This window comes from Propithecus coquereli, unplaced genomic scaffold (genome assembly GCF_000956105.1).
Source record: "Propithecus coquereli isolate 6110/MARCELLA unplaced genomic scaffold, Pcoq_1.0 Scaffold414, whole genome shotgun sequence".
Taxonomy (NCBI): Eukaryota; Metazoa; Chordata; class Mammalia; order Primates; family Indriidae; genus Propithecus; species Propithecus coquereli.
In genome coordinates this window covers 1,008,810-1,031,542 of record NW_012149886.1, presented here as the reverse complement: position 1 = coordinate 1,031,542, position 22,733 = coordinate 1,008,810, and the positions used below count along the sequence as shown (strand labels likewise).

The 22,733-nt window shown below is 38.9% G+C and overlaps 1 protein-coding gene across 3 annotated transcripts in view; it reads right to left on the bottom strand.

The window, feature by feature from the left end:
• ARPP21 (cAMP-regulated phosphoprotein, 21kDa) overlaps nucleotides 1–22,733 on the bottom strand; it is a 153,444-nt gene that overhangs the window by 111,407 nt on the left and 19,304 nt on the right. The window lies entirely within an intron of this gene.

Here is a 22,733-nt window from a genome sequence, read left to right as displayed (position 1 = left end):
AACACAGAGACGGGCTCTTAATAACATTTGCCAAAATCAAGCTGTATTTCCTTCCTTTCCTTGTAACTCTAGTCTGGTGCATACCCGCTAAATCCAACAGCATGCACACCTCTTCCATCATATATCCATCTATGAAAACACTAAACGCACCCCAGTTATTTAATCTAAAGGTTAGAAACTCTCTCTCCCTCTCCTTCTTGATACTTCCTCCCCCCAAGTTTAAATGAGCCCAGCTGGTTCCTCACAGGATTTTACTGTGGCTATATTAACAACATATTGGGTTACAAAGCCATTTGTTGTGCAAGAGGAAAACAACTGTTGAAAATACAATCACTTACACAGTCAAAAATTTCTGGATTTATTCATGTTTTATTAGGATGGATAATTAGGCTTTAAACTATGTTTCTTTTATTCTTAGAAATCACATGGCTTTTGACAGATAAGCAAGCATGCATTTGGGACAAAAATGGACTGCTAATCAACAGTAATTCTACTTTTTCAATTTTGACCAGTTTCACCGTGGTGACTATAACTAATACTCAATATTAAATAGAAGTCACCATATCTTAAAATTAGGATCTATTTAACTAACAAGCCCATTATCCAGTATGTTTTAGCATAAATGTTAATGATGGATGGAATTACCAAATGCTTTTTGGATTCTGTTTTCCTTTTTCCAAGTCGAATGAAGTTATCAAGGATCACCGCAACTCTTTTGCCTCCTTTTTCTGACCCTCATATTTGTACAGTGGCATATAATCCAGCAGGTGAACGGCAATGCAGTTTTCAAGTCTAAGTCTTAGATGCATTATTCCAGCCTCAGTAGGAGGATGCAAGATATAATTCTTTCCACGAAGAGAGAAAGAACAAACTGATGTTCACATAACTAACTCAAAGCGCGAACAGCCTGGATATATGTGTGTGCGTAATTACCAGGACACGTTTTGAAATAGCTCTGAGCTCTAAAGTCAGCGAGGTATTATTCTTGCATGCCTGAATCATAAAGTCATCATCCACTGAGATAAAAGAGAATATGGGCATATGGGGATGAGCAGAGTGGAACATATGGATCACAAATATTTTTGTAACTGATTAAAATTGTTCTCTTTGCTAAGAAAGCAGTGCCAGGAAATCAACCTTACTTCAGCTTTCTGTTCACCAAACTAACCTGACTTTTCCACTGCCATTTAATCTTGATCTGTTCCAATTTCTCCCATTTTCACAAATAACCAAAAGTATTTTTAACAAATATCTTTTCTTCCACATTTCGTTAACAAATATTCTGGTCAAACTTCAATTGTTCCAGTTGGAGGAGTGGAATAAGAAAGAGAGAGAAAACTATATACAAATGCACAAAATAAAAGTTACTGTAGTTCTTTTAGTGGAAATATTTTAACCATAATTTGGGGGGTAGTATTTAGCAAAATCTGTCAATAGGTTGCAAAACAAGCTATAGAGAAGTGATCAAGAATGCTGTCAGCATTTTTTACTATGAAATAATTACCACCTCAAATTATATTTATGCTGTTTTTATTTCTTTATCTTACTTTAGAGTTGAAAACTGTAGCAACTAGGTTTGTAACGATAAGAAAAAGAGGGAGAGGGGAGAACGGCCAATGTATACCACTAAATATTCTGTCTTCCATCACCACCACCAAAATAGGTTGAGTGTGTCTTAAGTTTTTGTGCATGTGTGCGTGTGTGTGTGTGTGTGTTGCATATATTAGTCACTGTGCTACCATGTGGGCAAAGAAAGATCAGATTTTAATTCAAATTCCAGCAATGATTTAGTTCCCAGGGGATATCTAATGGAAAATTAAAGTTGAATTTTATTAGCAAGTTGGGAGAGTCACTTTATTAGTCACTTTCCTCATGATACTTATACTAAAAATTAATGCAGGCATGACTAATTTAATCCCAAGTCAGTATAGGTGCTTTATGATGAAATGAGAGTCAAGACTTACTTATTTGGACAATTGAAATGTTTCTCCCATATACGATATTTCTTTTTATCTGGCACAGTTCTGCAAATGAAAACAACTTGCGTACTGTGGTGATATTTGTGATTTGTCAATTTGCTGCATAAGCTATATCAATACTGCAGCACCACACAAACAAAGAATACAAGCCATTCTCAAAACATTTATTTTTTTAAAGTTTAAAAAAAAAAAGAATGCATAAGATTAAGTTAAAGCAAGTAAAAAAAGTAATTAGAATGTCATCCCTTCAGAAATGACAGCAGCAATGGTATTAACAGAGTGTATTATTTTCCCAAGGTGACATAAACTATTAATGAGAAATTTTCACATAAATTTAATTTTCCAAAGAAAATTTTCTCCTTCAATATATGTATATAAGAAATACTCCGTCAGGAACTTTACCCTTTAATTAAACTCTTTTTGACCAACTTAATGCACAGGCATTCTGTAAGATCCTTGAGCTACCTTGCAAATGCCAAAATTGCCAGAAAACCATTTTAGAGGAATGGTTTTAAATTAGTATTAAAATTATTAAATTAGGAAGGTATTTAAGAAAAGAAATTTTCAGGTTAGGGTTTTAGGGAATAGAAATATTTTACATGAATATTGCTTAAGCTTTAATCTAAGAGGCTGGCAGTTTATAAACATGTAGTAGCTCGTATGTAGAATCTCACTTTTTCTCCTTTAACTATAGTAACCTGGATACAAACATGTCCTAGATCAACATTTAGCAGAATCCCAACCATGGAAGGAACTGATGCCAAAACCTTGCACATGAAGAACAGCCTTATAATAATCATGAATGCCTTTAAAACTAAGGACAGTCTGATGTCAATAAAAGCATCAGGAGAAAGGCCTTGTGCCGGTGTTTCATTTCTTCATTCTTACATCATGTAATCATACAAGGCTCTACCATGTGCAAGAATGTTCTATATTATGACATGATATTCAGGTGAACTAACACAATCTCACTCAAAAACCTTCTTTCTGGCTGGGCGCGGTGGCTCACGCCTGTAATCCTAGCTCTCTGGGAGGCCGAGGCGGGCGGATTGTTTGAGCTCAGGAGTTCGAGACCACCCTGAGCAAGAGCGAGACCCCATCTCTATTAAAATTAGAAAGAAATTAATTGGACAACTAAAAATATATAGAAAAAATTAGCCGGGCATGGTGGCGCATGCCTGTAGTCCCAGCTACTCAGGAGGCTGAGGCAGAAGGATCGCTTGAGCCCAGGAGTTTGAGGTTGCTGTGAGCTAGGCTGACGCCACAGCACTCTAGCCTCGGCAACACAGTAAGACTCTGTCTCAAAAAAAACAAAACAAAACAAAACAAAAACCTTCTTTCTTCCTGAGTATGATATGAATAAGCAAATCAATATACATACCTACAAATCAAAGGCAGAAAATGAGTGTGCAAGAGCAGTAATTGTCATTCTGCTTTACAAAATTTCCTCTGATATATTGATGCACAGACTAGTTCTATGGATGTAACCCTCCCCAGTTAGTACCTGACTCACATATGTACTCAATAAATGCTATCATGATCATCTCTTAGCAGTCTTGCCCTTGGTGAGATACGTTGCTATTTACCTATCCAATGTGGACACTGTAAGAATAAAAAGGTTAGGGAGGGGAAATACAATGTTCAGAGAACATCTGCATCTCTACCAGAGTCAATGCATGTGTGGTCGCCAATGTGTTCTCACCAACAAATGGTGAAAGACACTACTTCTCACTGAAAAAGATAACTCTATAAATCTCTTTGCCCAAAGCTTACTCTGGACATGGTATTGGTACAATACAAACATAAGCCGTCAACAGTCCGCATGAGAGAGCTGGATGGAATGCAGTTGCTGATCTGGAACTTTGTCACATCACTGGCCCAGTTTTTGCATATTTTTTAACTGCAGATAAGAATATTTTTGACCAAAATCAATGTCACAGAGAATGGAGACAATGGCCCTGCTTCCATGTTAGAAAATAAGCCAAGGCTCTGACAACGTCAATGCTTGTTTTCGTTTGACTATGTGACCACTGGGACTAGTCCAAGGATTTTTAAACGGACTCAACTTCCATAACCTATACAGGCTAATCACCACGTTATATTTCCAATATCATTCTATTAAGAGTGTAGGCATGATTCATCCATACACAGGGTGGTATCATGAACCTCCAGCTAGCTGTGATGTGAACTTAAAAAAAATGCACAAGTATTCAGAGAACCACAGAGCCAGAAAGAACCTTGAGATGAGCTGGTTCAGCTGACATTAAATCCAATGACTTGGACAAGTTCCACAACCATGTCATGGCAGAGGTGGGTCAAAACATAGTCATTTTGACTGGGGGTCAGAGTTCTTTACAATAACTTGTGTTCCTACAGTGATGGTTCTGTTAGAAATCTAGAACCTGTTCACCTAATCTAAGTGATTAATTCCCAGTACATTGCAAGGCAGCCCCACACATTGTTTTCACTGGACCACTATCTTCTTTCCTTGCAAATGAGCCAACAAATACTGCACAGAAACTGTCTGAGTATATCTTCTGATGATGGCACGTGTGTTTCTTCCCTGGTTTTAGCCTCAAAATCACATGGACACATTTGGGTTTCTAGACATTATGCTCGATTTCTCTTTTTGACAATCCCGAAAGGCCATATGCCATAGCTATCAGAATTTCCTCCTTCCACACCTAAAACTCATAACACCCATCTTTCCAGAGGCCACACAGGGAATCACGTGACTGCATGATTTCCAAATAAAATGGGCCCAGGTTCTGCAGAAAGACATAATGAATTTTTAATGTGGAACAATTAATTGGAATCTATATTAGTGCCAGAACAAAGGTAACATTTAGAAATGAGCATCTCCTTAGTCTTCAAGCAAAAAGCCTAGATCTCAGACTTGAGGACTAGCCTTGTCCTTCCCAGTGTAACTAAAATAAATTTCCCAGGAATTTAAATAACACTGCTGGGATCTTGTGGATAACAATACTATATAACTTTGCTATAACAAAAAATGCTCTTAAATAGCTAAATCTTGCAGGGATCCCACTGAGTTGCACACTCATGCTAGATATTCCTCTCACTATTACTGTACTGTGATCTCCTATATCAAACAGCAGTATTTCAGGGATAATAATCCACTGAAATGATACTCTTGTTTGAGTATTATTAATCTCACTAGGTGCTGGAACTTCTATATTCTAAATTCAGTTCATTTAGGATCAATAAAATATTTTAACATTTCTTCTTTATCTGGATGCCAAGAAAATAATCCAGTATTTATTTCCAGTTATTCTATTGTAGATACTCTGTAAAGAAACAAGGACTTATCACAAAATGCATATTTTCAACTCTGATTTAAAGGGTTCAAAAATACAAAAATTCATCACAAAGAAAAAAGGCATGTTTTTAGGAAGGCGGGATAAATACTAATTTTAATGATAATCATCATATCTGACATGAACTCCTTTCTTCTTCATTCCTACAGGAAGTGAAAGAAGCAGCTGTCGTTTCAAAAACAATGAAACAACAACTGTGATGCAGTTATAGTGCCAGAGTGGGAGCTTAATGTCTGAGTTATTAAAACCTTTCTCACAGAAATGGAGAAAGGAAGAGACATTTAGATAAAATGAATAAAAGCAAAGAAAAACTGATAAGTTGTTATTTTGTCAGATTTTTGAAATGGCCATAAAAGTCATGTTTTTTCTATATGTAAATTAGGGAAAATAAGAGGTTTCCATAGCTATGACATCTTTGTTTTCCTTTATGTCAATACTTCGTATTTGATGCCTTAAATGAATATTTCATGCCTTAACGTTGCCTTTTCAGAATTATTATCAGCACGCTCATCATTACTAAACCTGATCAAAAGAAATCAACATAGAAGTTCAAATTGCCCACCGATGACTTCGACGCCCTTTCCAACAGCAAAATGAATGAAAGGATGTTCTGGAGGAGCAAAGGAAAGGAAGCGCACATCCCAGAAATAAAAAAGCAAAAGCTATGGCTACAGAAGGTGTGCTCCACTTCCAAAAGGGAGGGAGACAGGGCAGAGAAAGATTTAGCAGAAATGGATGCATGCTGCCATCCTAAGTATAGCATGTGAAATTTCAGGAATGCAGGAACAAAAGGAGTTTCTAGTTACATAGGGTCGCTCTGGGCTACAGATTTGTGTTAACATCTTGATAGCAAGCTTTTTCTATAGGATTCAACAACCACACCAATAAAGCAACAGCTACCTTTTGTTGAGTACTTACTATATGAGTAATTTTGGATTGAGTTTGCTACATAGATGATTTCATCTTATCCTCACATCAACTCCACCTATTCATTGCTAGCCTACAGCGGGGAAGACAGCAAGCCGCCTGCTTGTCCTCTCTCTTTGGTGTTAAGTCAGCTGGCTGATGGCTCTTTCAATCACTGGATTTCCACCCCCGCCCCCACTGGGTCTTGGCGATGCAGATGAGTCATTCTTTAACAACGCTCCAAATTTGAACCAAGTAGTAAAAAACATTTTCCTCTTACTATTATGTAAACTCTAGGGCCATGGAGATTTTTGTCTGTTGTGTCTACCACCTACCTCTGTGTTAACCCCAATACTGAGAACAGTGCCTGACACAAAGCAGGATTTGTTGACTCAGTGAGAGAAAGGAAGCTTACAGCTCTACCTGGATGTGAATCAGTGAGCCCTGGCTGACCTTACTATGTTTCTGCTTCCTCCACCTAAAAGCCAAGACATCTAATCACTCTGAGACCTATTAAAATCTAATGTGGCTAAGGTTAAGTTTTTCCTTAGACTTAACCAACGCTACTGGAAGGTACTCAAGGACAAAACCATGACATGCTTCTGGATGTGTGGATCTCAGGAAGGTTTTGATCAGGCTGAGCTCTGGGATGTAATGGTCCTATCCATGTACTGAGCCCCTACTAGGTGGAATATTGTGTGGCCTTCTGGATAAGATATTAGAGAAAGGAAAGAGATGGTGCTTGCTGTGAAGAAGCTACCAAACTAACCAGAGATATCAACAAAGGGATTTTGGGGCAAAGCAATCCAGAGGGCTAAAGCATATAATACAAACAATATACACCACTGCTCCCCTTAGACTGTTCCCTCAAAGTCTTCTTGAAAGCTAGTTTTGAAAAGCAATCTTAAAGAAACTCTAAGACGTAAGTAACAGGAAACAGGGACAATGGGAAGTATGTTCTCATTAAAGATAAAAGGAGAGTGCTGAACTCCTAAAGTAAAGATGTACGCGCAGATGTTTCTTCCTAGTTTCTTCCGAGCGCTCACTTTAACAAAATCCTCCCGTAAGTGTCATCTCTCCCATCAAGGAGGCAGTGCCACCCAGTTCGGGTGCAATGGTGTTTCCGTTACAAAGGGGAGGGTAATATAGCCTCAGCACATGTGCCTGCTCTGCCCCTTCTTAAGTGCTGGAACGTTTTCCCCCCCATTTGTTTGTCTTCTTTCTCTACACTACCTAGTACAGTGCCACACAAAAGTTCATATTGACACCGCTGAAAACGCCGTCATGAAAACAAAAAAGCCACTACTGAGATCAACATATTTGATGGAGAAAACCATAGCATTCAAGAAGTAATTCTGACTGTCCTCAGACTTACTGTAATAAGATGCACTTGAAATATATGATAAAAGAATTGATTTAACATTGGCATATTTTTTGGTTAGTAACAATGTGTTGGGATTTTTCTTCACCAGCATTAAATCTCTATAAGCCTGTTTAAATGGTAGATGCAAGAGAGTAACAGCAGACTACCTGAGAAGGGGTGTGGATGCGCTGCAGGAGAAAGGTCCACATTTAGGATCTCATTCTCTGCAGGAAGGATGGTACAACTTTTTCATCCAATGACTCCTTTCCTGGGAGACAAGGTCAGCAGCCAGGGTGGCAAAAGGAGCTAGAGGGCTGCAGAACAGGACTTGCTTGGGTAGAGCAAATGTATGGCATATGAAAGCAAATGTGTGAAAGAACATCTCTAAGTCTTTATTTCTAAGCCATCAAGGGTTTGGCTCATATTTGGGCCATACTTTAAATGCAACCGTTCTACAGAAACGTTCCAATTGAGGAATGTCAGCACTAGACTCTTAAGTCCCCTGGACAGAGGGCCCTCAGGCCAGTGTATCTGCCAACTGGTGTATAACAAAGAGCAGGAATATCACAGATACTAGTTTGCTGAGAGGAGAAGTGGATACATTCCTGGGAGGAAAACATTTTTGGGAACTTGGAGCAGAATCTGTGTTTTTGCAACGTGTCCAGAGCTTGGTCAGAAGGTTATTTCCTACTTAAGCCTTTTGAATTGCTGTGCATCTGTCTCGGGCAGTACTGCGGCTTTGGGGCCATCTGTGGCAATGCTGATTGGATCCCTAGACACCCTGCTTAGAAAGCAACCTAAAGTGAGTACGTGGTTGGTCATTTGAAAGACAGAGTCTGCAGTTTAAAGCTGGTCTGCCACCACCATCCAGTGTTAGCATTGCAATCACATGACCACTCTCTACCTCAACGGTTGGCGTGGCATGATGATGTCACCCCTCCCTACCCTAAGACTGATTTTACGGAACATTCTCTCTCTCTCTTTTTCTTTCTTTTTAAACAAAACATTCTTGCTTGACGGAGAAGTTAAGGAGTTAGTTGCATTTAAGACTAAAAGCATTTTCAGGCGAGTCTTCTACCTGATAGACTCCACTACTTGGGTGCTCCCTGCACAAATCTGCCAACCAGGCCCTTCAATCCTAAGGAGCCAGTGTTGAGGGGAAGGATTGTTTCCTTTTTGTAATTCCCCACATCTTAAAATGTTTAATACATTTTAACAATCTTATAAAAATGAAAGCTGGTATACGTTCTGTAAGTTATTAGAACCTGCTAGCATTACTTGTTTCTGAAGGAAGGAGCAAGAGCAGATTCCCAAATCATTCTAATGAAGGAACTGCCAGAAACTATTGATGATATTTGGAAGGCAAACAGTCAGTCTGAACTTAGGTTATGAAAGATGTTGGTGTGTGGTCCCAAGGCTGAATGGTCCCATGGCTACTGAAGGAAAAGAGTTAAGTGGTGTTCAAGAATTTTCTGAAGATGTCTAATGATGAAGTTGAAGATTTGGGAGCTTTTATTCATGGATTCTATATTACCTAAACTAAAGGCCTGGAAAGGGCTATTAGCTTTGTACATGGTTGGCATGAACAGACAAAATAATCTTAAAATGCACTTTTCAGACACTTTAATAGAAGACTGAAGTGCTAGTGGACCTAATGCAAACTGACGTTGCAGGGAGAAAGATGCAAAGCGAACACACCCACTTTGATGTCTCTAATGTGCAACCACTTAAAAGCCAAATGTGATGTAGCTTCCCTACAACAAAGTAGAACAACCTGATCCCTGCAACGGGGGCTGAAAATATGCTATTACACAAAAGAATAGAAATACAAGAAAGTATGGTTGTTAAAAGTTTTGCAAGAGTATACACTCAAGCTACAGATGTGGAAGTTGGCAGGGTGAAATTATCCAGCAAAGAATTAAATTTATGATTTGATATATTATGGAAATGAAAAATCTGTCAATCTTATGTAACGTGTAATACTCAGCTTTTGAGCTGTGGGCTTATTTGTGAAACCTTCAAGATTTTAAATGTAGGTAAGAAAGGAGAAGTCAGTAGTTGCATTCATAATGTATATCAAAGCACTTTCAGAAGTGGAATTTTTTTGTTGGATATGATCTCTTTAATAAAAACTCCAAGGCCTAAACATGGGGAAAAAAATTACACAGTAGGAAAAATCACAAGCTTTCTTTACTCATAATGATAATTAGGAAGCAAGGGAAGAAGGAAGGAAGGGAAGGAGGGAAGAAGGGAGGGAGGGAAGGAGGCCCAACTGTCAAAAACTCTTCTGCAAAATTAATGTGTGAAAGCAGAATGTGTAATATTTGGAGAAGTTTATGATGCAGGCTGCAACAAAATTTAATTTTCACAAATAGATTTAAAACTAAGTAAACAAAGAGTCATTCATTCCTTATTACTAGCAACTGGCAGAGAGAGCATTGTATATAATTACCGATAAACAGTATGTTAGAAATAGCAAATTCCCTGTATTTGTTAAAGTATGGTATATAGGAAAATGTGTTCTACACTTCAAATGATTATACATTTTCACTAAAAAAAAAAGAAGATATGAAGAAAGTAAAGAACACAATAGGATCCTGTTGCTTCTCAAAAATCATTGACATGATGACAAGAAAGTAATCTGAATCTAAAAGTACCAAAGAATTCTAAGCACATTTACACAAATGACTATTTTTTGTCTCACAGGCATTATGAGTATTCTAATTTTAAATAGTTACGTGTGTCTGTGTGGCTATTTACAAATGTGCAAATGGTAGATCCCAGGTATTTGAAATCCTGTGTGGTCTGAAACTATCCTCACAGCCTGGTAGGTTCTGTTTTTAATTCTGGGAGCACTGGCTCCCTGCTGATAACTCTCTGGCCTGATCATTCCCACGGGGCTTGGACATGCCCACGGATGCCAATTCCAGGTCCGGCCATGACTGCTCTAAACTTCAGAGACCCCAGCAAGAGCAAGGGGAGGATGGCATGCCAGCCAGCAGAACACACCAGCTATTTGCTCCATTGAAGATCCACTGGGCTCACCACGGTACTGAACTTAAGGTGACGCTGCAAATGCTGCCCATCCAATTATTAAAAATGCTGATTTTCAGGCTCTTATTTTTTCTTTTATTTTATGAATAGATATCTGCTTCCACAAAAATGTACACTTCTATATTTATGACTACTTTTCCCCCAAAATGGATAAAAACAAAGTCAGGGATGATACCTTGCAATGAAAAGTAACAAGAGGGTTCTGAAAAAGAAACATTGTCAATCTTCTGAGAAGGAAATTTGTGTTCTTCATAAGTTCCTTTTTTTCTTTTTCTTTTCTTTTCTGTTTTTTTTGAGGAAGAAAGTGCTGCAGGTTATGTTCAAGTGTCAAAGACTCTATACACTGTCGTCAAAATGTCTGCTCCATTGCTGACTTCCAAAGTGCATTATTTTGGAGTGATGCTGTACCAATACCATTGCAAAATGTCATTATAAATTAAGTTGTCATGCATTATAATCCCCTTTCAGACTAGATTACATTTTCTTTTAATTAACTAGAAGGACTCTTACATGCCTTTTTTTCTTCTTTTAATCCAGCACCTCTGCAAAATGCATTAAGAAGTGAGCAAAGCTACCAATAGAGCCCAGATTTTAAGGGTCACTGCAAAAAGAACTGCTGACTATTCAAGAAGATTTTGTAAGTTATTTATCTTTCTCTCACATAAATTATATAAAAACAAGGAATATCCTTATTTTTATTGTATTGAAACACCCAGTAGAGTGCCTGGCATTCGGTAATTGTTTGATGAATTACTTATTTAATGAATGAATAAATAAATTTAACCAGTCATGAGATTACGGCATCTAATCATAATGCAAAACCACCATGGTCTCAATCTCAGACTAACAATTAGTTCCCCATTATCATTATCACTCCCAGAAATCATGCTGGTCAAGAAAACTAGTTTTACTACGGTACAATTAGATGTTTTACATAAAAATAAAGTTAAATGCTAATATATACAGGATAAAATTTAAAACAATTTTAATACATGTATTGGATACTCACTCTGCCTGACATTATTTTGATTAAAGAACATGGGATAAAAGGATTAACCCTTAAATGGTCACATTTTAGAGTGGAGGAAGCTGAGCCACAGACACATTAAGTGTCATGTCCAAGATTTCACTCCAGAAAGGGTTGGGGCAGAGGTCAAATTCTGGCAGACTGGTTCCAGGACTTCAATTTTATCCCTACGCTTTTGAAATGAGTGAGGCTAACAGTGTCCGCATGCCTAGCAATAAATAATAAAAGCATGCCAACGTGATGCCAGCGGCGATTCAGGTGGACAGTCGAGGGCATGTGCTTATTCTAGTCTTTCCAAATCTTCTCAAATAAGCCTGTTTTATATTCAGAAAAAGTAAGCATAAAGATTGTGAAGAGACTAAAAAATAATGAATGAATTCAAATGCCTATTTGCAGTGTTAATCACACTGTGAAGCATGTTTGTGGTTGCAATGTAATTACCCATCTAATCAGAAAATAGGAAAGTAAAGACAATGAAAAGAATTGTTAATAAAACTAAAATTAAAGAATAAGTACATCTAATCAGCTGTGCAATAAAAGGAATTTAGTCTATGAAAAGGCATGTTTTAAATAAATGTCAAAGATAAAACTAAAAAAAAAACCACACACAACCAAATAATTTAACAGAATTTTTAAAAAACTACTTTAATAATGCCAAAAGAATCTCAAGACTAATTAAATAAACATTTAAATTATCATAAAATATGTTTTGTGCTTAGAATAAATATCAAAATCAAAACAACTCAAATTCATTAAAAACAAAGTCAAGAATAATTCTAAGTATGCCTGGACTGAAATGTCTTAAGAATTCAAGGATATTTTTTGTGTGGAACCCTTGAATGGAATATTTTGTTTTAAGCTTAGTTCCACTACAAGAGAACAATAAAAAAATTTCAGTAGAAATTAAGAGAGTGTGAGGAGACCCTGTAACTTCATGAAAAGAAATCAGATTCCCTTCTGCTTAGTAGGTTTAGATTCAGTGAAGGGTACATAGGTGACATCTGTAGTCATTTGTGGCATTCTTCGTATGCACTGTCTATTGACCCCCCTTACTGAGCAGCCCCTAAATAGGTTGGTCACTTTGAATCAGCTCCTGCCTCCAGCCACTGTTCTTTAAGGGGAAAGGTTGGAGTTGAGGGTCTGAGGAGATGGGCAAAGACCAGCTGAGTGATCACACGATGAGCAATGACCTGGCTATTTTAGAAACCACAACAACAGATACATCCTATCATTTTTCCTTTTAAAACCATTAATGAACAGGATAAATGTTATCCTACATACACTTATTAAGTACCTTGGTGGGAACAAGCATTACAAAGATGAATAGAATACAGCCCCTGCCCTCCAGGAGATTTGAGGAGGAAGTTGTATTAATTCTTTAAAAAATTGAGTAGGGTTGATTAAGTAGCTCTTCATCAGCAGGAGTGCTTTTGAATAGGAGGATGGGTTCATGAACTCATGTGATATTTAACTAGAGAATTTTTTTCTTGTTTCTCAAACATCCAGAAGGCTTTATATAATCTTTTGCCTCCAAATGGATCTGTTTATATTATATAAAACAACTCTACGGTAAGTCATTTTAAAAGACTATCAACTGAAGCAATGTAGAAATAGATAATGTAAGTGCGTGTGTGTGTGTGTGTGTGTGTGTGTGTGTGTGATCTAAGCACACGTTTTGATTCTGCAGCCTGTCTATGTATAGCATTTTGCTCAGAACTTTTCACTTCTTTATAGTTTTTTTCTTCAAAAAACAAGCTCTCATAATTTGATCTGAGAGGTTTATTATGTTGTTATCATATTTTTTTTTAAAAAAAGCTTAGTCCAGGGGCAAATGTATTGTCCAGAATCACATATCTATATAAGTAAAAGCTACACAAAAACTAGTACTCAGTTCTTAACTGCTAGTCCGGTATTCCTTCCAAGCAGTTTTTGTGCATATGTACACAAATACAAATATAAACCAAGATATGCTTATACTAACTCATACATTCTAAGTGAGGATGGTACCCTCAGATTTATCTTTTAAAATAATTCCTTTGAGATCTACAAGTTCATCAGTTCCCAAAGGAGTAAATGTCTTTTTTTTTTTTTTTTAGTGACCCAAATTTTTTCATGTAATTTGAATGTTGGAGAAATATTACTTAAAATAGCTCTCCCACCACACACACACACACACAATAGCAGGTGGGTTAAGTCACTCAGAATGTGCAAGTGACACTCCTTGGAAGCCCCTCCTCAAATGCCAGATCAGGTCACATAGCAGCCTGGAGTTGGTTCCAGCTCAGAGAACAGAGTAGCAGCTGCTGGGAGTTGGCTGCAGCTCAAGTCTCAGCTGTATTCTTGGCCTCCTGCCTCCTCCAGGCACTTACTAGGGGCGCGTGACCAAGGAAACAGCTGAGGCCCCATCTCAAAGAGGAACCGCAACTGCTGCAACCCCCCCACCACCTGCACAGGAGCCAAACAACCAACAAACTCCTGCTCAATTCAAAGGGGTAACATGGACTGCTGATTCACTCCTGGGAGGACAACCAGGGCTCTTCACGCTGAGGACAGAGCTCAGCAAAGGCATTGCCTAACAGGGCTGGGACATCACGATGAATGCTTTGACAGAGCCACTTGGGGACTTGAACTGGTGGAGAATCAGAAATTACCAGAGGAAGAACAGAGAACAGAGGTTACCAGAAGCTGGGGATATTGGGGGTGTGTGTTGGGGAGAGAGGTTGGTGAACAGGTACCTAGTTACAGTTAGTGGGGAGGAATAAGTTTGGCATTCTATTGCACAGTAAGGTGACTATAGTTAACCACGATATAGTGTATATTTCAAAATAGTGAGAAAAAAGGTTTGGAATATTCTCACCACAAAGAAATAATAATTGTTTGAGATGATGGATATGCCAATTACCCTGATTTGATCATCACACAGTGTATACTCATATCAGAACATCACACTGTACCCTGTAAACGTGAAATTATTGTGTTAATTAAAAACAAAATCAAACTTAAAAAATAAATAATTTAGATATTCAAGTTGTAGGGTTCTAGCAAGATTCCAAACATTGCTTTAAATATTCTCTGCAGAATTTTTTAAAGAAACTCCTTTCCTAAACAGAAATTTTGATTTTGGTTTTATATTGGGCTGAAAAACTGCCAAGAGCACAGAAGGCTAGACAAATCACTTCCATGTGCACTAATTTCTGGGAGGCCCCTCGGTTACACGACATAGTTACAAAAATGAAGCAAACATGTTAAATGTACTGTACCTTTCTTGGCCTGCGACACAGGGCATGGCTTTCTTGGGTGCCATGAAACATTAAGACAGCCTCAGGCGTCAGCACACATTCCAGGTTCAAATCCAATTCCCACGGCCCAGCTGTCGAGCCGGGGCAGTGAAAATGTGAGTGGATGGCCAAGCACTACTCCAGAGGACCGTAGGGGTAGGCAGGCCACTTCCCAGAACCACGGCTCTGACAGCTTCGACTGCGCTCACGTCAGCGCTATTAAGAGACGTTCGTGACTTCAAACATTGTGAAATCTCACCCCGCTCTGAGGGCACATCAGTCCAGATCTGTCTGATCAACACAGGAGGCTGTGCTTTACGCTATTGAAAAAATTCCTCTGGAACAAGAAGGGCAAAATGTTGATGCTCCACGATGTGTACATGGGGATTTGTTACACAATTATCTATGTTTGTGCACATTTTTTAAATTTCCATAATAAAAGTTCAACATATAAAAATTTCTCTGGGATTAAATCAGTGTCACATGCAAATACTATGCACCCAAACTGGGCTTCGGTCCAAGTGGGAGACACTGCGATCTGTAGGTGATTGATTATTATTTCCAGGGAGAATGTGAGAGGTTTGAAAACCTCATGTAGATCATACCTTCTTTGAAAAACTGACCTACATCTAGTAAAAGCTTTGCTCCCTAGCAGCAATGCATAATTTTTATTCAACTCTGGGGTAGGCACTGATATACATTCACTCTAGAGTATCAAGGAATATCCAGTGTTCATTTTTTACCTTTCTGGTAGACCTCAGGTGGTGGACACAATTCTCCCTTCCAGGACTTGTTGCCTCTTGAAGGATTTTCTCAGCTGCAGATTGCTGAGTCACCTCATGTCACACTCTTTCCTGGGGTAGTGCACATCCAGTAACCCAACGACTGAGCAAGGGGGGACTGTAAGGCCTGGCATCTCAACCCCGTGTGGGGCACTCTGATGGCCATTCCGGCTGCAGAGCTTCCTGCAGGGTTCGCTGGGGCTGTCCCCATCCTCTGGCCTGAACTGTCGCTCTCGTTCTCCCTCTGCCCACTCCTACTCCCCTCCCTGGTGTTTACCTCCCTGGATGTTTACCAGACTCTTCTTGGTAAACATCCTGCACACTAAACTCTATGTGGAGTCTGCCTCCCAGAACCCCACCTGCAACACTACAGGACATCCCTTTGTAAGGTTGAAAACACTTTGTGGAGATAATAAGACCTAGGTTAAGAATGACTGCTTGGCTTTAAACCATTGTCAGCAACTCTACATCACCTTTCTAACCCCTGACACCTCATCACTGCTTCAAGTCTTGCAATTTGTAGAAAGGTATTAAAACCTGTACACAAAACATGCACTTGCATGCCAACTGATACTTCTGAGTTGGTTTATATGGGACCACATATTTAATTCTTAAAAAAAACCAAAACTATGATTCTCCCCAAAATTGTGAACTCTTATTTACACACGAAATCTGATGTTGTTTTTACCTCTAACATTCAGACACCACCACAATGCTATATAATTCCCTAACTGCAAATCTACTTGTGGGCCCCTCCGAAAGTTACATCCCAAATTTAATTTCAAAACCACCAGCTGCTAACACCATGCCTGACACATAATAGACATTCAAGATATTGTGATAACATATTAGTCAGTGCCTACAAAATATCAATAAGTTTATAGAAATTATCTCATTTATTCCCTCACAACCACGAATAGTTTCCATTAATACACATGGGACAACTGACATTCAGTAAGACCAAGAAACTTGCCCAAGGTCACACAACAAGTTAAAAGCCACCAGTTGTGCCTCACTTTCTTCCCAGGACATATGTATTATTTAGTTGGCTACCTAAAGTGCTCTTTTTAGGGAAGAAGCAGGACATAAAAATGTCAATTAGAATTGAATACTATAGATTTTTTGAATTTTATAGCTTGTCATAGGAAATTTATAAGTGTTCTGATTTCTCTGTGCTGTATTTATTTTCAAGTTTCAATACTCCATGCACAGCATGTACATTAGCAGTTCAAAGATTCTAATAAAGGAACTGCCTAAACAATTATAATAGCAGCTAACACATCATGTTCCTATGTGCTGAGCAGTATTCCATGAAGTTTACTGGTAAGGACTCAGAGTCACTTTATCTCTTTCCCTCTTTTTGTTCCATTGTTCACCATTTCTCTCGTGGATATCCCTGGGGTAGGCGAAGTTTTAGCAGCAAGAAATTTAGCAGCACAGCTCAATAACTGATTTTCATACTATGAAAATGAATCAATAAGAGAGTATTAAATTATATTCAGTACCTGATGTTTTACAAGGTTGAAATTTGTATTTAAATCGGTCAAAGTAAATAAAACACTTAGTCTCTTAGAGGACCCACTTTAATTGTACAGATAATCCATGTGTACGTGACCATGTGTGTAATCAGGCCTTGTTAATGCCTGCGGAGTAGACGGACAATTGTCTACCCAGCTCCTCCTAGGTGGAAGGCATTCTGCTAAAAATTGTGAGAGGTTCAAAGACAGACATAGTCCATCTAGCACTTGCCTTCAAGAAATTTACAATCTGCTAAAAACAAGGAGTTATTCAACTTAGATTCCCAAGTACTTATTTTCTCTGTTTTTCATTAAGCATGTTAAACAGTGAATTAATTCCAAAAAAAAATCCTTATTGAGTAGTTCATTGATTTTCAAGAGAAAGTTAATTTAGACTAATTCATGATTTGAAAAAAAAAAATTCTCATCCGATAAGATGAAGAGAGTAACATCCCACAAGTAAGAATGGAAACATTTGCTTAAAGTCTTTAGTCAAAAGTTAGTAATTCTCCTTTAGAGTATGATTGCCCACAAAGAAGTGAACTTTGAGAATGAAGTTAGTCATCACCTTAACCTGTAGTTACACACACTGAAGAGTTAGAAGCAACCTTCCTCCTTCTTTCCCTGAGAGTTCAGGTATGGTTTTCCTTGTCCAGTCCCTTCTCTAGGGATGGCACAGCAGAGATTTGGAGGGCACAGGCTATAGCTAATATCAAAGATGATCTGAAGGGGCAAAGGAGGAGGTGAAGGTGAGATGCGCATTTAGGCTGTGTATATGCAGTAGAGGGGGGAAGCAGAGTCAAGAGTTCAGACTGCTCACACCTGGAAGGATGGGACCAGAGTCAGAAGCCGAAGTCAAGAGCACACACAGAGAGATGCAGGAGAGCAAGAGGTCCTCGGTGGCCAGGCCAGCCATCTATAGGTATCCTCTTGCTCTTTATTCAGATGTGTGAATAGACCAGCCCCTTGTGTTCCCCTGGAGGAAATGAAAAGAACCACATAAGTAGGAATATTCAAAAGAATTTTCAGTAATGTAGAAGTGATACCTTACAATTATTTATTAAATCACCTCTTGCATTGCCCTTGGTCAGAAGGGAAAGAAAGTCAAGGTCCATAAGCCGAGAATCCCTGAGAAGGACGCCAGAAAGGCTCGTCAGCAGTAAAGCATTGGTCTCATCTTTGGCAATGCATCTCATGCTCTCCCTGTGCCAGCAGATGGTGCAATGCACACCTGTGACACTTGTCACAAAACAGTTCTCTGATGTTTTTATTACAAGAACTTACTTGAGTCTTTGCACACCCGGGTGTCATCATGCGCCCACGTGTCTTTTCACTGAGCTGCTCATGAACAGTATAGTGCTTTTGGTATAAAGCAAGAAGCCCCTCCACCAGTTAGAACCACACCCCGGCCACCTCCATTCTCCAAAGGTTGCCTCCTTTTGAGAAAATCATCTTAACAACATGTGATGGATCACTGCTTGAAGCCTATATATTAACCAACAAAATGAGATTCAGGAGTCACCTCTTCCCTAACAAATCCCCTAGCTATCTCCCGCACACTTCCCGTGGTCTGCTCCTTCTCTGTGTTCACCTTCACGCCTCTATCAGGGTACACACCTGCACTTTACCACTTATTCAAGGGTTTGTGAAATTATCTGGGAGTCGGCTGTAAGTTCCCCAAGGGCAGGAACTATGCTTTGTTTATCTCTGGGTCTTCGGGACCCACGAGGGGACTCCTCTTATGTCTGGAACATAACAGGAAATTAATAAATGTTTCTAAAAACATAAACGTCTTCTTTGAATGTCTTCTAATTGTTTAAGCAATTGTTAAAAAAATTTTTTTTTTAAACTGAGCTTGTATGCTGTGGTTATATGAAGAACAACTCAAAACAGCAAACACATGCACTGATTACCTTATGCAAAAAGTCCTTTTTCTGGGACAACTGGATATAGTTTAATAATGATTTACACCCATGATTTCCAAAATAATTTATCTGATACATCACTAAGTACTTATGGAGAGTCTAGACCTCATTCTTATCTTCAAAGCATATTAACTGGCATTTGCTCAGTGGGAAGAACAATATATTTTGATCATTGTATTAAGATCACACATAGCTGAAGAGCAAAAAAAATGGTGATGCCAGATGTGCTCCTTTCTACAAAGACTGGGAGAGAAAATAGAATAATAAGTAAATTTATATGTAGATTAATGTATTTCAAAATTCAAGTGTGACCTATTGGTAAATCGTGAAGCCAAATCATTGGCTATAATCTGAATTTGTATAATGAAATAAATAAAACACGGAATGGAATGGAATACACGTAGTGCAAGTAAATGGACTAGAACAGAATAGGTAAGAATTACTAGAGCACATTACTCATGGTAAGGCTATGTCCCATTTTGTAATATTTCATTTCACATATACGTGTGCAAGTAAGCGTTCGTGAGGGGTGTGTGTGTTCACATGCATGTATGCGTGTGTGCTGAGATTTCATATAAAAAGTCTTAAAGTGGATCCGTATCAAAAAGAAGTTACTGGAATGTATCACGTCATATTTTCATATCCGTTTGAAGAAAAATTTGAAGTATATGTAACTCATGTCTTGATTACCAAAGTCAGCAAGAGAAAATATGTGCTGTGACAGGGTTCCTGCTGTGAAATCCAAACATCTATGAGATTCAAAGACCTTATCATTTAAATACGAGGATTGATGCCTCTGATGAAGATAGAGCATCTTAGTTAAAACAAACAAATGATTATCTTGGACAACAGGGTAAACAAGACCCTAATTCATGAAGCTGCTAATTGCTCTTACCAGCTGCAGAAGATTGGCCTGTACTCCACCTCTCACTCCCCACACTGGGAGGAAAATCTGCACACTTGCTCCTGAAATGCAGTACAGCACAAGTCCAGCCATACACACCAGGGCCTGGGATACAAACGGGGGTCAGTTGAGAAAAGATCCTGTCTAAAAGGCAGCTACTGAAAGGCATCACGTGCTTCATTTCACGGACATATATTTACCTCTATGGCTGCGCTGGAATTATAATCATATTGAAATTACTTTTTTTCCTCACAAGATTTACTGATACGTCACGGGAGAAAAACCTTGGGAACAGTCTTTGTAGCTGAGGGAAATGGATACTGTGTATCACTTTTTTAAAGTAAATCACAAAGTCGGTACCCTGATAATGATAATCACGAATTCTCATAGTTGTTCATATTTAATTCAACGTAAACACAGATACATTAGCCCATATTAAAAAATGGTAACTACCATGTTGTGTTTTCATTTATCATTTTATGTGCCAAATGTCAAAAGGAACACTTTACAAATAGTGTTTTAATCCTCACTACAACTAATCATCACAGATATGAAAGAGAGATGGAGCGGGAGAGAGAGAGGGACAGAGAGGTTCAGAAAGGATAAGTCCTTGCCCAAGGTCAAACGGCAATAAAATTGTCCGAACACAGATCTCAAAAATCCATAAGGTGTCCACTGCCTTCCGTCATAGTGCTTCATAATTCCTTCACCAAAAAGAAAATGCAACACCCACAAATACAATCATGGGTACTTATCAAAGAAAGATGCCAAACCACTTAATACCTACATAGTTTATCCTAAGAGTTATTCCTAACCAGAAACAGGCACTTATTTTTCATCAGTGAAGTTGTCTCAGATATCTCACTGAAATACAGCAATGCGTACACAATAGTTGGTTCTATAGTAATCTTAAAACTGAGAAGCAAATTAAATACAGAAGCCCCTGTTACTGTAAAGTGGGGCATGGCCTCTGGTCCAAAGCCAGAATGTTGTCCTACCTGGGGGAAGAATTGTCTCCAAGGTTTATGGAGTCTCACCTTCACCAGCATGCTGGGATTCGGGTTTGAGGATTACATAAAGGAACAGAACAGACCCTAAGGTGGTGCAACCTCAATTCACATCTGCCTTTTAGGACTGAGTTGACTATCTCTGGAAAAAAGAATTTCTATAGGAATATCACCAGAGTCCAACAAAAGAAGGAGCTGTTTCGCACTGAACCTAAGGAAAACTTCTCTATTTCTAAGATCTGGACTGAATTTTTTTTCCCCTCCCACCCCTGTCTGCTCTGCAAGTTGGATGGGAAAAGGGTGCTGCTCTATATCCCTCATTCCTTTGCTCACCCAAAATGGCTGGAAAAGCAGGCTCGCCAGGCCAGTAGCAGGCTTCTCAGATAAGCTTCCTCCTGACAGAGCTTCTCACTTAACCAGGCAGCACCCAGGTCTGACTGACATGAGAGCAGCTTCCTGGTTCCGCAAGGCGAAAGCATCCACAGAGCAGAAAACGTCGTACTGTTGAGCTCGCCGACATGTCTGCCTCCACAGGAGCACCACGGGGCTTCCAGTAGCACTAGGCATTTCGGCTGCCCTCTCTCTCTGCCACTCTGTCCACACTTGTGTCTACACCGGCAGATCCACGTATCGGATGGAATCCTATGTAACTAGGTTCAAAGACTAGACCTGAATGCATTGCTCAGTTGGTGTAACAAGGTCAGCTCTGTACAAGGGTTTATGAATTATCTCAGGGCTGGTGGGCCATGTGTAAACTGAAATGCAATATGAACAAATATATCAGTCTGCCGTAAAAGAAGAAAACACAGACAAAAACAAAACAAAACAAAACAAAAAAAAGAAAACGTTGTGCAGTGGTTTAACTACTTGGACTCCGAAGCCGAACGTCCAGAGCTTGAAGCCTGACTCCACCACTGACTCTGAGTGGGTCACCAAATGTCTCTGTGTTTCAGTTTCCTCATCTGAAAATGCAAATAGCGAGTCCCTGTCTCACATTTGGTTGGGAGGATTAAACATGGTAATATACATAAAACACAGAGGAGAGCACTTCACATATACTTAACATTATAAGTATATTAGTTACTGACTATGTTTCACTGGGAGAAACACATGCATCCTTTCAACAGACATTTATTGATATTACCCAGTTAGAACTCTGGCTAGAATTAAACTGCCAACAGTTCTGGAGACCCGAACTTCCAGGCACTTCTAGAGACTGCAGCCTGTTTAAAAATTATAGCTACTTCAGAATGGTATGGGCTTTCTTCAGAGGCCGTAAGGTAGCCGTCACCAAGCTATCTGAGCTGTGAGTGGATGGCAATGCTTGAGGGCCGGTGTACGTATTTGGGAGGTATCTGGCTGAGAGTTCTAGGGTTATCAGTCTTACATAGCTAGTCTAGGTGAAAAGAACAAACCTGTCCCTGAACATCATTTTGAAAGCCAAAAAGATTACAGAAAAGGATTCTAAAATGAACAACAAATGAGGAAATAGGGGCAGGGTGCCATGAGTCACACAGGTTAGGATTATGTCAAGCATATTTTTTTAATGCTCAATATTTGCCTAGGATTCATGCCTGGAGCAAATGGAATTAGGATCATTCATGAAGAACCCTTCTCATGGACAATCTTTTTTTTTCCCTTTTGCTTGAAATAAAG